This window comes from Microtus ochrogaster, linkage group LG2 (assembly GCF_000317375.1).
Source record: "Microtus ochrogaster isolate Prairie Vole_2 linkage group LG2, MicOch1.0, whole genome shotgun sequence".
NCBI classification, from domain to species: Eukaryota; Metazoa; Chordata; class Mammalia; order Rodentia; family Cricetidae; genus Microtus; species Microtus ochrogaster.
Genome location: NC_022028.1, coordinates 6,509,844 through 6,523,100, shown reverse-complemented (window position 1 = coordinate 6,523,100; position 13,257 = coordinate 6,509,844).

Below are 13,257 nucleotides of genomic sequence, written 5' to 3'. Positions count from 1 at the left end.
CTCTCTCTCTCTTTCCAGGGTTTTGCTTTGTAACCTTGGCTGCCCTGTACCTCACTCTATAGATCAGGCTGGCTTCAAATTCACAGAGATCCGCATGCCTCTGCCTCCCAAATGCTGGGATTAAAGGCGTGTGCCACCACCTCCCTACTCAGCCAGTGCTCTAACAGCTGAATCATTGCTCTATCCCCATAAGAAGCGATCATGAACAGAGAGGAGAGAGAGCCTGGATAGATTCAAAGATGAGTTCATATGATTTTTTTCAATGCTTAGAAATGACCCCAAGATCATAAACATTCAAGAAAACACTGTCAACTGAGCCACATATCTGCGTTTGCTATTGGATTTTGCAGGCTTTTAAAGAAGTTGATCCCAGTTCTTCTCAAGCCATTCCATAAAATGGAGATAAAAGGAACTCTTCCAAATTCATTCTGAGGCGAGCATCACCCCATTACTAAAACAAGACAAGGACAATAACAACAAACCATATATTAATATCCCTGAGGAGCATTGATGCAAAATTTCTCAAGCAAAATACTCACAATTCAAACTAAATAGTATGTAAAAATGTCTTTCAGCGTGGTCAAGTTGGTGTCTTTCCAGGCATGCAAGGCTGATTAGACATATGCAAACCAATAAGAGTAACATAATGCATCAAAACAACAGATAAAGATTACTGTCTTCTCAATAGATATAAAATGTCATTCAATAAAATCCAGCATCAAGAGACTGGTGAGGTAGCTCAATGTATGCTATGCAAGCCTTAGGACTTGAGTTTGGTTCCCAGCATCCAAGTAAAGATTTGGTTGTGGTGGCCGGTGTACACCTGTTATCCCAGAAGTGGGAAACTGAGAAAGGTGAAACCTGAGGCCTTGCTGACCAGTCATTCTAGCCAACTCTTCATTGACAGTGACTTTACCTGAATAAAAAACCATGGAGAAAATGAGAGAAGATGACACCTGACATGGAACTGTGGCCTCTAGATGAGCACACATGGACATTCATACTTGCATATACATATTCATACACACCCCCATACGCATTATGATTAAAGTCCTGAAATAAGTATAGAAGTCCTTCAACAGAGCAAAGATTATAGATGATGTATTCAAAGCCAACACCATAAGAAAGATGAAAAGATCAAAGCATTTCTTCCAAGATTAGTAATGACAAAGGGATTTCCACTCCTGACTCCTTTATTCTACACAGTACTAGACTAGTTAGCCAGAGCCACTGGGCAAGAGAGTGAAATTAAACCTCTCTTCCTAACTAAACTTCCTTCAGTTAGGAAGGAAGTCATTTTATCCCTACAGGCAGAAGAGATGAAGGTACTTACACAATAACTTTTATCAGAACTTCCACCAAACGATTACCAATTCAGTAAAATAAAAGAATGTAAAATCAGCACACAAACCCCAATAGGTTTTCTACATACTGACAGTAAATATACTGAGAAAGAAACCAGAAGATCAATTTCATTTGCAACAAATGCAAAAATAAATAAATAAAACACTAAGAATAAATGTAACCAAGGAAAGACTTCTATAATAGGAATTATGATACACTGAAAAAGGAAATTGCAAACCAAAAATGAAGTACCACCCATGTTTCTGGATCAAAAGAATTAATATTTTTACAATGGCTACTGTAGGTGGAGTCTGTTTGTAGGTTTCCTGGCCACCCAAATCAGAAATATCACACAGAAGCAGTATTAATTACAACACTACTTGCCAATAGCTTATGCATATCTCTAGCTAACTCTTACATCATAAATTATCTCATTCCTATTATTTTATATTTTACCATGAGGCTCATGGTTTACCCATAAGGTTCCAGCAGCTGTATGGCATCTCTCTGACTGTGCCTTCTTTCTCCCAGCATTCAGTTTAGTTTACCCACCTAGCTCTATTCTGCCCTGCCACAGGCCAAAGCAGCTTCTTTATTAACCAAAGGTAATAAAACATATTCACAGGATATGAGGGGAATCCCATATCAGTCTACATTCAAGGTCATCCACAAATTCAATGCAATGCTTTAATTCACAAATCCTAGAATTCATATGGAAGCACAAAAGACCCTGAATATCCATAGCAATCTTGACCAAAAAGAATAAAGCCATAAACATCCAGATGTCTTGTTTCAAGATATACTAGAGAGCCACAGTGACCAGAATAGTGTGGTGCTGGTCACAGAGGCAGAAACACAGAACACTTGAACAATCATAAACTTAGGAGTAAGTGTGTCAATCCTTAGTCACCTGACTCTTAACAGTGCTACCAGAGTCTTATGCTAAAGAAAGGGCAGCATGTTGCGGGGAAGACTGGGCATTCACACAGGGAGGTTTGAAGCTTGACCCCATCCCTCACCCCATATAAGCATCAGTTCAACATGGATAGAAGAATTTAATACATAAGACCTGAAACTCAGAACAGAGGAAACTCTTAAAGCCGTTGGTGCAAGCATTGATTTTTCTGGAAGGAACCTTAAAAGTTCAGGAAAGGAAAACAAACAAACAAAAGGTGGGGACTATGGGGGGGACTAAGAGAGAGAGAGAGAGAGAGAGAGAGAGAGAGAGAGAGAGAGAGAGAGCGAGAGCTTTCTTTCATCTAAGGAAACTTTGCCTGAAGAGACAACTGGAGAATGGGAAAATGCACCTGCCATTCAAAACCCAAATAACACAAAACAAAAACCTACTTTTAAAAAATGGGCAAATTGACAATACTCAAAAGAAGAAACAACCAACATGGTGTGAAAATTTTATATATATATATAAATATATATATATATATATCATCAACTGTCAAGAAGATGTCAATCAAAACTATGACGAGTAACATCTTACCCCAGTGACAGTGACTATTATCAAAAGGGCAAAAAGCAAAAAAAGAAGAAAGGAAAGAAAGAGAGAGGGGGGAATGAGGAAGGGAAAAATGAAGGAAGGGAGGAAGGGAGGAAGGAAGGGATGGAAGGGAGGAAGGAAAAAGAGACTGGTAAGGATGTAGGGAAACCAGAGGTCTTACACACTGTCCGGAGAATGTAAATTGGTACAGCTACTGTGGAAAGCAGGTGTGAGTCCTTGGAAAACTAAAACTAGATCTGGTATGTAACCCAGCTAGCTCACCTCTGGTTATATACACAGAGAAAAGCAAACCAGCCAAACAGAGATGCCTGTGTGCCCATGTTTATTTTAGCACAGATCACAACTAGGATATGGAATCAGGCTGGGTGCCCAGCAACAGAAGAAGGGGGAAGAAAACAGAAGAATGGGGAATGTATTACATACATTCGTGCTTCATGCTTTGACACTTGACACTGACACTTGGACATTTGTAGTAAAATGGATGATATTTATGTTAAGTAATATAAACCCAATATAGGAAGACAAGTTCCCATGCTTTGTTTTGTTCTGTTTCTAGTGTACGGCTGAGAAAAGTTCCTCTTAAAAGGTGTAGTGGTCTGAAGAATGCCCCCCAATAGCCTCACATATGTGAATGCTTGATCCCTAATGGGTGGAACTGTTTCCAAAAGGATTAGGAGGTGTGGCCTTGTTGGAGGAGGTGTGCACTGGGGATCAAGCCACACCATTCCCAGCCATGCCGGTTCTCTGCCACCAGATTGTTGATAAGATGTAAGCACTCAGGCCTGTGTGCCTGCTTCCAAGCTCCCTACCACTATGGTGAAAGGTTCACTCTCTGAACCTGTAGGTAAGTCCTCAGTTAAATGGTTTCTCTTAAAAATTGCCTTGGTCATGGTGTTTCTTCGCAGCAACAGAAAAGTGACTAAGACAAGGGGGCAGTCATGATCACTAAGAAGTGGGAAGGGGATGACGGGGTGTGTGCAGGGCCAGCAAAGTGACACTGTAGGTAGGGACACTCGCAAGCATGCCTGACAACCTGACTTCAACCCCAAGACCCACATGGTAGAAGGAGAGAACCGATTCCTACTAATTGCCCTCTGGCTTCTCTATGTGCATTGCATGTGTGTGCGAGCACATTCATACACTCACCACTAACAAATAAATTATAAATATAAAATAAACAAGTTAAGAAGTAGGTGGGTTTGATCAATGTATGCACAGGTGTGGGTCAAAATATCAGATTGAAGTCAATTCATATACAGATAAAAAATGTGCTGATAACAAAATCACATGGTAGAACTATCAGCTGGACCATCAGTTCATCATCAGTTCAGTAGGGACAGATGTCAAAGCATAAAGCAGGACTACATAAGACAACAGAACAGGAATTTACCAGATCTGGGGGAAGAGGTCCAGGTTTGGACCAAACGACCTTGATAAGATAAGGGCATTTGTTTCATGTGGGCAGGGGTTCTTAAAAGCAGAATTAATAGGAATTCTAGCTCTGCAAACAACTATTTCGAGATGTCCTACTGCCAAGTGGTCATGGCATGCCTATCAGCAAAGGACGTCATGGTTTTTACCTAATGAACACTTTGTTGGTGGATGTATCTGCCTGGTCTTTTGTCTTACATTCTAGATCTTTGACTTGACAATCTATCTATTGAAAACAAGAATAACAGACCAAAGATTAGTTAAGACCTTACTGCATGTCATCAGCAAAGGTTAACTTGACTAATTCTCCCTAAATGCAGAGCTTATAGAAGCTTGCAGCGCTTCCTTTCCTCAACAGCCCGTGTTAATTGCACAGAACAATGGATGGGGTTCGTGACAACATTTGCGTTACATGTATATAATGTGCTTTGATCATAGCTACCCTAGTACCCTCATTTCTGCCACCATCCACTCTTCCTTAGTATATCTACCTTCCTCAGCAAAGCCCTAACCCACACCCAGATCATACATATGAGAAATATATACTTGTTTTTCTGAGTCTGGCTTATCCAACTTAACATGACAATTTATACAAATTTGTTCTTATGTATGACCAAATAGCTCTCCTTTAACATAGAATGAAGATGCCTGGTTGCAGTTCTAACCACTTCTCTCATGGAAAATCTGCCAGATCTGATATCTCTCAATCCTCCAGGAGAAGGGAGAGTCGCATCCTTCAGTTCCAATCACCATGGAACCCTAATGAATAACTCACCACATAGCTGTGATTCCTGGTTTCTGCAACTAAACCCCACACTCTCCCACTTCCCCAAACCCAGTTTGAGTGGAACAAGCTTCTATTAAATGTCCGAGAAAGGAGAAAGGGATAGCAAGGTCACACCCCAGAAAACTTTCTAAGTGCTCACTGGTCTCCCATGTCCTAAAGTCCCAGGAAATGGTTATGGCAGGGGCCCTCCTCATGTCTCTGTCCATGTGCTGTGACCTTCTCCTCAAGACTCTGTCTATGGGCTGTGATTGGGTTCCTCTTCCTTTCCCAGGGCTCCCAAGCATCTTTTCTTTCTCCCTGTCTGGTCCCATCTGTCACTACTACATAAAGTGCTAAGTTCTCAAAATCCACAGCAATTCAGTGTCATTCTTTCCATCCATCCTTGCAAGTGTTCAGCGGGTGCCAGTTTTGACCTCTATCCAACCCCAATAGGGTACCTTCTAAAATAAGCATCCGTCTGGGGTTGTGCATTTTAACTTCCTGGTGTGTGCATGTCTTATCTACATTCTAAGCATCTTGTCCCACACAGTGGTGTGTATATTTATGAATGAATGTGGATGCTGGCAGGCATGAGGCCATCAGGTAGACAGGATAGACGAGGAAGACGGGAGACAGACTAGTTTCTATTACTGGCTGAAAAACCAAGAAGGCCTCGTTTGTAGTCACTGGTGACTCAATGCTGATATATAGAAAAATGCAAACAAGGCAACACTGGCAAGGTCTTGAAGTTCCATGCACTTTCCAGAATGTTCTGCTTCTTTGTTTGGGTCTTAGTTACTAAGTGTTTTCTATAAATACTAAGCATCTTAGGAAACCATTTCCCACCAGTCCTTGATCTTCCGGACTGACAAGTGTTCCGGAATGGGCTGCCTTCAGGGTCTCCGTGGGCTGAGCACTCTCTCCAGGATGTGGGCTGCCACGTCCTGGGATTTGCCATTGTCGGATTCACCCTCACGCATCACAGGGGACTCACTCATCCTTCACAGGGGATGACGCCTCTGCTCTTGGTCTCAATGATCCATCATTTCTTCTCACAGAAACAGTTCTTTCTCAGCTCTTCACTCTTCAGGATCAACAGGAGCTTGTTTTATGTTCTTTATTCATGTTTGTGCTGCTCAGTTGTTAAGTGTCAACGTGCCACAGTATACATTCACCTGAGCAGAGACTCACAACGCCATTTCTCAGATCAGGTTTGCCTGTGCCACTCTCTGTGGGTGATTGGCTTGATTGTTAGTTAATGTAGGAAGACCCAGCCAACTGTGGGTCATCCCATTTCCTAGGAGGGGCTTCTGTGCTATGAGACAGGAGAACAATAGAGGGAAGCTAGAAGCAGAAGTGGACATAATGAGTGCATGGGTCTCCAGTGGCCATGGAGATCTTGACTATGACAGGACTTGCTGTCTGCGGTCCTGCCTTCACTTCCCTCCAACCCTGGATTAGCCTGGAATTGTAAGCATAGCAAGTCCTCTCCCCTTCTATGGTGCTTTTCGTTGGGGTTTGTTTTATCACAGCAGCAAAAATGAAACTAGGGCACGATCTCAGGATTCCAAGGACTCCTCTCTTTAGATGGCTTGCTTTCCCAGTGCCTCCACTCCTATCCCACTCTATGTTGGGTCCTATAGCATCATTAAAAACAAGCAGGACACATCCTGAGCCCAAGCAGTTCACAGTTTCAGCCTTTAAATCGTTTCATAACTACACAGGTTTAAAAGCATTTTAACTCTAGTATGCCGACCTTATTAAGATTTTTTTCATGCAACTTGATAATATATCATTTTCAAAGAATTTCTGTCTATTGTTGTCTTAGTCACACCCCTCCCAGTTCACATCTGATAGAAATTGGGGGACTAGAGATGTGGCTCAAAGACAAAGCAGTTGTGTAAGATGCTGAGGCCCCAGTGCCCTAGGTTTGATCCCCAGATCTAAAAACAAAAACAAAATGAAAAGAAAAGAAAGGAATGTAAAGAAAACAAGGATGGGGTTGTGGCTAGGGATAAGACAATTTAGCAGTCATTTCTTTTTCTTTTTCCTTTGCTTTTAATTCATGGACCAATGAGGTGGCTCAGCATATAGAGGGGCTGGCCAATAAGTTTAATGCCCTGAGTTCAATCCTTGATCCTCCACATGGTAGAAGGAAAGAAGCAACTCCCAGGAACTGTCGTCTGACCTCTGCAAACACACACACACACACACACACGGAGGGAGGGAGGGAGGGAGGGAGAGAGAGAGAGAGAGAGAGAGAGAGAGAGAGAGAGAGTAAATAGAGAGCCCAATAATATCTTAGGAAATGCAGAGCACATTTTCCATAAATTCCAAACTAAGTTCATTTCTTGAAGAATAATCAATACCGTTGCTTATGTGTTGTGGAAGGACACTTAGCTAGAGTGGATGCTGTGACTTCACTCAAACCTGAGGACAAGGATGTCCTTTGAAGGAAACAGAAATCAGAGATTATGTATACGGCTCTAGCTGTACTTTCGGAACCTGTGCACTGACTTTTGGATTTCTTTGGGTTAGCAACCACAGAGTAAGAGAAGGAAAGAGTGATCTACACGTGAATCAAGGAGTTCCTAAAGAAATCAAATGCCTTTTTAGTTTCCCTAGGCAACAAAAATGAAATACAGAAAAGTCATTATAATCTCAGTAATAAACTAGGTTTAAAATTAAAATTAAAAAAAAATCAATCAGCTCAGAGAAGTAGCTACCTCGATTGAAGTGGGATGTCTAAAGGTCCCAATGCGCACAGAGGAAATGAGTAATTCGGGGAGTTACCATGGGTCACTAGTTTGCTCTAATTTCACAGGAAACCTGAATGTGCTTCCCGCTAGATGGTGTAGCTCCTTACCGGTTTCATCCTGCCCTTCGGTTGTCCTCTGTGATGAAGAGAACCAAGTCTGATTGCAGGTGGCAGGGACTTGAGGGCCATGAATTTGTGAGTTTAGTTTCACATAGTGTTTCTAATGTTACCGTCAAGCTTCCCAAAGCTGGGGTGGAAGAAGATGGAAAATGGCAATGTAGCTGGCATTTCTTCAAACTGCTAATCAATGGACCCCGCCCTCTACATCTTTCGTGACCAGAAAAGCCTGATAAAATTTTTCTCTTGGGAAATCTTTTTATTTTTGTTGGAATTCCATTTTGTGTCTTATATAGTATTTCTTACTGAAAATTGGAAAGAAAGCCGGGCGGTGGTGGCGCACGCCTTTAATCCCAGCACTCGGGAGGCAGAGGCAGGCGGATCTCTGTGAGTTCGAGACCAGCCTGGTCTACAAGAGCTAGTTCCAGGACAGGCTCCAAAACCACAAAGAAACCCTGTCTCGAAAAACCAAAAAAAAAAAAAAAAAAAAGATTGGAAAGAAAAAAAGCTAGGCACGATGGTGCTATCTCAAGAAGTGGAGGCAAGAGGATCCCAGAGCCGTCCTTACCTACACAGTGAGATTGAGCTCAGCTTGCGTTAAGTGAAATCATGTCTAAACACATGATAAAAAAAACAACTAGAATCTTTTTACATATAAAATAATAAAACATAGATTTTTTTTTCTTTTTGTAATATTTTTAACAGAGCATATGAAATCAACATACAATCCATCAGTCCATTCTAAATAAAATGTGGACAACTCATGTTCAGATTCCTGCAGTATTCTGCTGGTTGCCATAGACTGCTGTTTGCCTGAAAGTCTTTGTTGGTTTAGGGCTCTCAGGTACATCTGACGACTTGTCTACCTTAAATCTAAACTAGGCGTGGTGGCTCACACCTGTAACCCCAGTACAAGAAGATCTGAAACATGTTTCCCATGAGCTTGCTAAATTGGGCTAGAGTTCAGTCTCAACAAAAAATAAAACAAATTAAAATTGCTTTGGCGGCTTTCATCCCTTGTTGTCACGCTATGTCTGTGAGTGGTAACATGACCAAATTGGGCGTTACTTTTGCTCTGTAGCCCAGTATGGCTGCAATCTCATCATCCTCCTGCCTCAGTCTTCCATGATGCAGGATTTCATATATGCTACCATTGTTATACCTGGTTTAGTTTCTTATTATTCCAACTTTTGGTGGCTGCAAGCAATATCTTGTGTTGTCTTTGAATTGTCCCACGGTACTGTGTGCTTGAATTCAGAGTTCGTCTCCTGATAACCAACTCAAATCATGTTGAGGGCCAGGAATACAGTTCAGTGTTAGAGTGCTTGCCTAGCATGCATAGGACATTGGGTGCAGGCCCTAGTACTACAGAAACATAAGCTGTGCTGAACATCCATCCTAGTGTATTTCTTTTCCTTCAGAAAACCCCTGAGCTGCATTCTCTACAGACTTTAAACCAGTGCCTAAAAGGCCAAGCTGAGCTTTCAACTTTTCTAAGATCTGAAACTTACTTCCTAACAGCAGATACAAATCCCAGGAAGCATTTGTGAGTTTTTACTTTCTTGTTTTTTCTACTGGAAGGTTTGTTTTCTACCGTGTTGTAGGTGCACAGTTAATAATGACACTATTTAGTTGATCATTAACTTTTATGCAGTAGATGTTTTTATTTCAGTAGCTATTATTAACTCTGCCCTTGTACAAATTCTGAATCTAGGTATGATGATTATTTTTAAAAACGATTTAATGTGTTTGGCTAGTTTAACATCAAATTTCAAAAACGTTTCCAGTTAATCTGCAAATTTTTCATTATTTTCTGTAAATATTGCCTTTTGTTGTCACGAAAACATCATTCTGATTGGGTAAACACAGGGCATGGAGCTGTTCTTCTCAAACTGTCCCCTAATGTTCAAAGTTCTATTTTAGTGTTTTCTGTTTATCCAGCTTTTGTTTTTCAGACCCACGAGTTACTGTTTGATGTTTCACGTTTGTCCTCCGTGTTCTCTTTCCTGAGAGCCTTCCAGTAGCAAGCGTTTTCCCCTACAGCCAACCTTGGGAAGTTGACTCCTAGTAACTTACAGTAGCACGTACTCTGTCTTTGAAGTAGAATATATAAACCCATCAGCTACAAATTGATTTTTTCAAAGATAAGAATTTAATTTTATTTGTTTATCTTGATTTATTTCGTGTTTCTTGAAAGTTATAATTTTTCATGGATATCATTAATTAGGTATCTTAAGATCCACTCCAGAATTTAGATTTGTACATATTTTTTTTTTTCAAAGACAAAAGCCATGTTAAGAAACCATTCCGATTATCAAGAAAAATGAAGGCAAAAGTCCTTGACTTTTTCAGGGCAAGTTAATTTTTTTTTTAGACATGAAAAGTTCTTTCAGAATTACATTCCCTGAGATGCCTATCCTAGTGTTAAGGAAGCCATGTTACGTCCAGATGTTTGCATCTTGGTGGTGCCCTTCCTGCCTTTCCTCTCCACTCTGCCATCTGTGAATTTCCTAGTGTGAACCATCCATACCCCATGTGCAGACTCTGGCAGGGGTTCCCCACTGGGGCACACTCTCTTCTTCCAGGGTTAAACACTGGTCCACCCCCATTCTCAAGCATCTCAACCTCGCTTTAGCTCTTGGGTAGCCTGCTCAGTCTTCAAAATCAAGCTTAGGGCTTCCACTTCCAACAATCATTGCCTAATCCTCCTGTCCGTCAGGGGAGACTCTTCTCATCTGGTCACATCCTGATGCAGTCTCCATTCCCCTCACAAAAACCCTGCATCCGTAGCCTGAGATAACACAAACAAGGCCGTATCACTGAGTTTGCTGAAGTAAATTACGTGCATGAAAAATCAAAACAAAACAAAACGAAAACCTTGCTCTAAGACCCCCCAATCTTCAGAGATCGTCCCTGTACGAGTAATGACTTAAGTTCTGGGCGTGTGGCCAGACCCTTCCATGTCACGTGGAAGTGGGTAATTGTCAGGTGGGAAAACATCAGACAGTGGCAGTGACTCGGCTCTGCCCTTCCTTCAGCCTTACAAAAAGGAGAAAGAAAAGGAAAATAAATGCCACTGTTTCCCTGTCAACACGTTCCTGGTCCCCCCAGCCTGAGGGACCTGGCGATAAAGTAGCAATGCCTGGTAGTTATGTCTCATTGAAGGACCCTCAAACATTTCTTTACACAATGCACAATGCTCATAGAATTGGTTGGTTGTTTCAACCAGGCTTCTAAATGGCTCATTTTCAGGGGATAAAGTGGATTGGCAAATGGGAAATTAAGGACCCTATCCATCTACTCATTGAATGAGAATTTTTTGATTTCCTCACTTTAGATACTATTTCTTGAATCAAATTATAAAATACACTTAATTTTGTCTCAACAACAACAACACACACACCCACACACACACTGAGAGAGAGAGAGAGAGAGAGAGAGAGAGAGAGAGAGAGAGAGAGAGAGAGATCCCCAGATAGAATCCCTTAGATTTTATCTACTTGTGGACACACACATGGGTTACATTGGAGATACCCAAGGTTTACTCAACTGGATGCAGCTTGGTAGTATTTAATTGAGAAGGATTTTATTTCTGATTTACTGAGTGGGAACATGTACAATGGGTCAGATATGCCTGCTAGGCACACAGGCACGGAAGGGGCAGCCCATGTCCCAGCACAAGCTCACCTCTGTTGTCTAATGACTAAGTGACGGACTAAGTGACGACCTCAGAATGTTCCCTTGGCTGTCTTTTAGACACGCGTCTCAGTTTGGATAATAACTAGAGCTTTATGAGGCTCATACTCACACACGTAGTTATACCCACAACCATGACCCAGTCTCTGCTCTGGGGAGACAGACTCCTGAAGAACGTTTACACTTAACTGAGAGACTTCTGGAACCATCCTTTCCATCGCAAAGACTGCTACGTAGAATTGAGAGATTATGAAATCTACTTGTTTTCCAAACTTCTGTTTGAATGTTTTCAGTGGGAACCACAGTACTGGACAAGAGAACCTCTAAGCATGTTTATTCCTGTTTATTAAAAAGAAAACATCCTAAGGTTTTGGTTACACAGCTCCCTGTTTCTAGACTGAATGACATTGTGTCCTCAGGAAGGAGGAAAAGAACGAAGTTTGTGCCTGGGAAAAGTGGAAGTAACCTCTTTCCCTAAAGCTAATCTTTTTTGCACAGCAGTAAATATGACATAATGTTAATAGAAGGTAATTAATTCTCCCCTCATAGACACAAGTCTTAGCCACCATGATAGGTATTTTCTATTATAGTCTCATACCCATCTCTGAAGGGCCAGCCACTTCCAGACAGGCTAGAGACTGGCCAAGGAAACTCAGAAGGTCCTATCTTGAGAAGGTGAAGGTTTTGAAATTTCCCAGGAAATTTATAATGAAGATAAATGATCCATTTATCCCAACACTCTGCTCATGTCTTCTGAAGCAGTAAGGCAAATATTGACCCAGTCCATCAGGAAATATGACTGTGACCAACATAAAATTGATTTTTCACTTACATATCAGCTTCTGGTGTGAGTTGTAAAAAAGAGACTGGTAAGTACACAGAGAACTTGATGAACTCTGGGAATGGAAAGTCATTCTTTAGTAAGCACAGCCATGTTCTTGGTTTGAAAGAAGGGGATTTTTGAACACCGGGGTATAGACTTTGAACAGTAAGCGACAGAGTTTGCTTGTCTAGAGTTATGGCTGTGTGTGATTTACACACGACTCCATCCCGCCGTGTTCTGACTCAACCCCAAATGTTTGCAGAAACAACCATACAATCCATGCACCTGTAAAGGGCAGAGAAGGTGAGCGCATACCCTTGAGCTGCACTTCATCCTTGACTGCTTTGGTTATTGCCCGGGGGTCAGCAGGACTCTTCTGAGCACCCCTGGCTCCAGCTGTGCCGGACTTTGAGCTTCAGTTCAGGTTCTTTCTCTGGTCAGGATGTTGAAGTGAGAATGAAAAGGAGAGAATATGTGAGTGAGTGAGTGAGTGTGTGTGTGTGTGTGTGTGTGTGTGTGTGTGTGTGTGTGTGTGTGTGTGTGTGTGTGTAAAACTTTTTAAAAGAAGTTTGAAGGAAGCTACCCTGTATGGCTGGAGAAAGGTGTTATCAGACAGGAGTGGCAGGTCATTAAACAAGATCTCTAGTTCCAGAGGTGGGGCCCTCCTTATGAGCTGTTGAGAAGGGGACCCCAGGAGCCTGAAGAAATATTCTGAAGGCGGAAAGGATGTGGTTGTGAGAGAATATGGTAGATTTGGAGAAAGCGAGGAGTTGATGATACCACCCAATACAGGACTACTGGTAGGATGG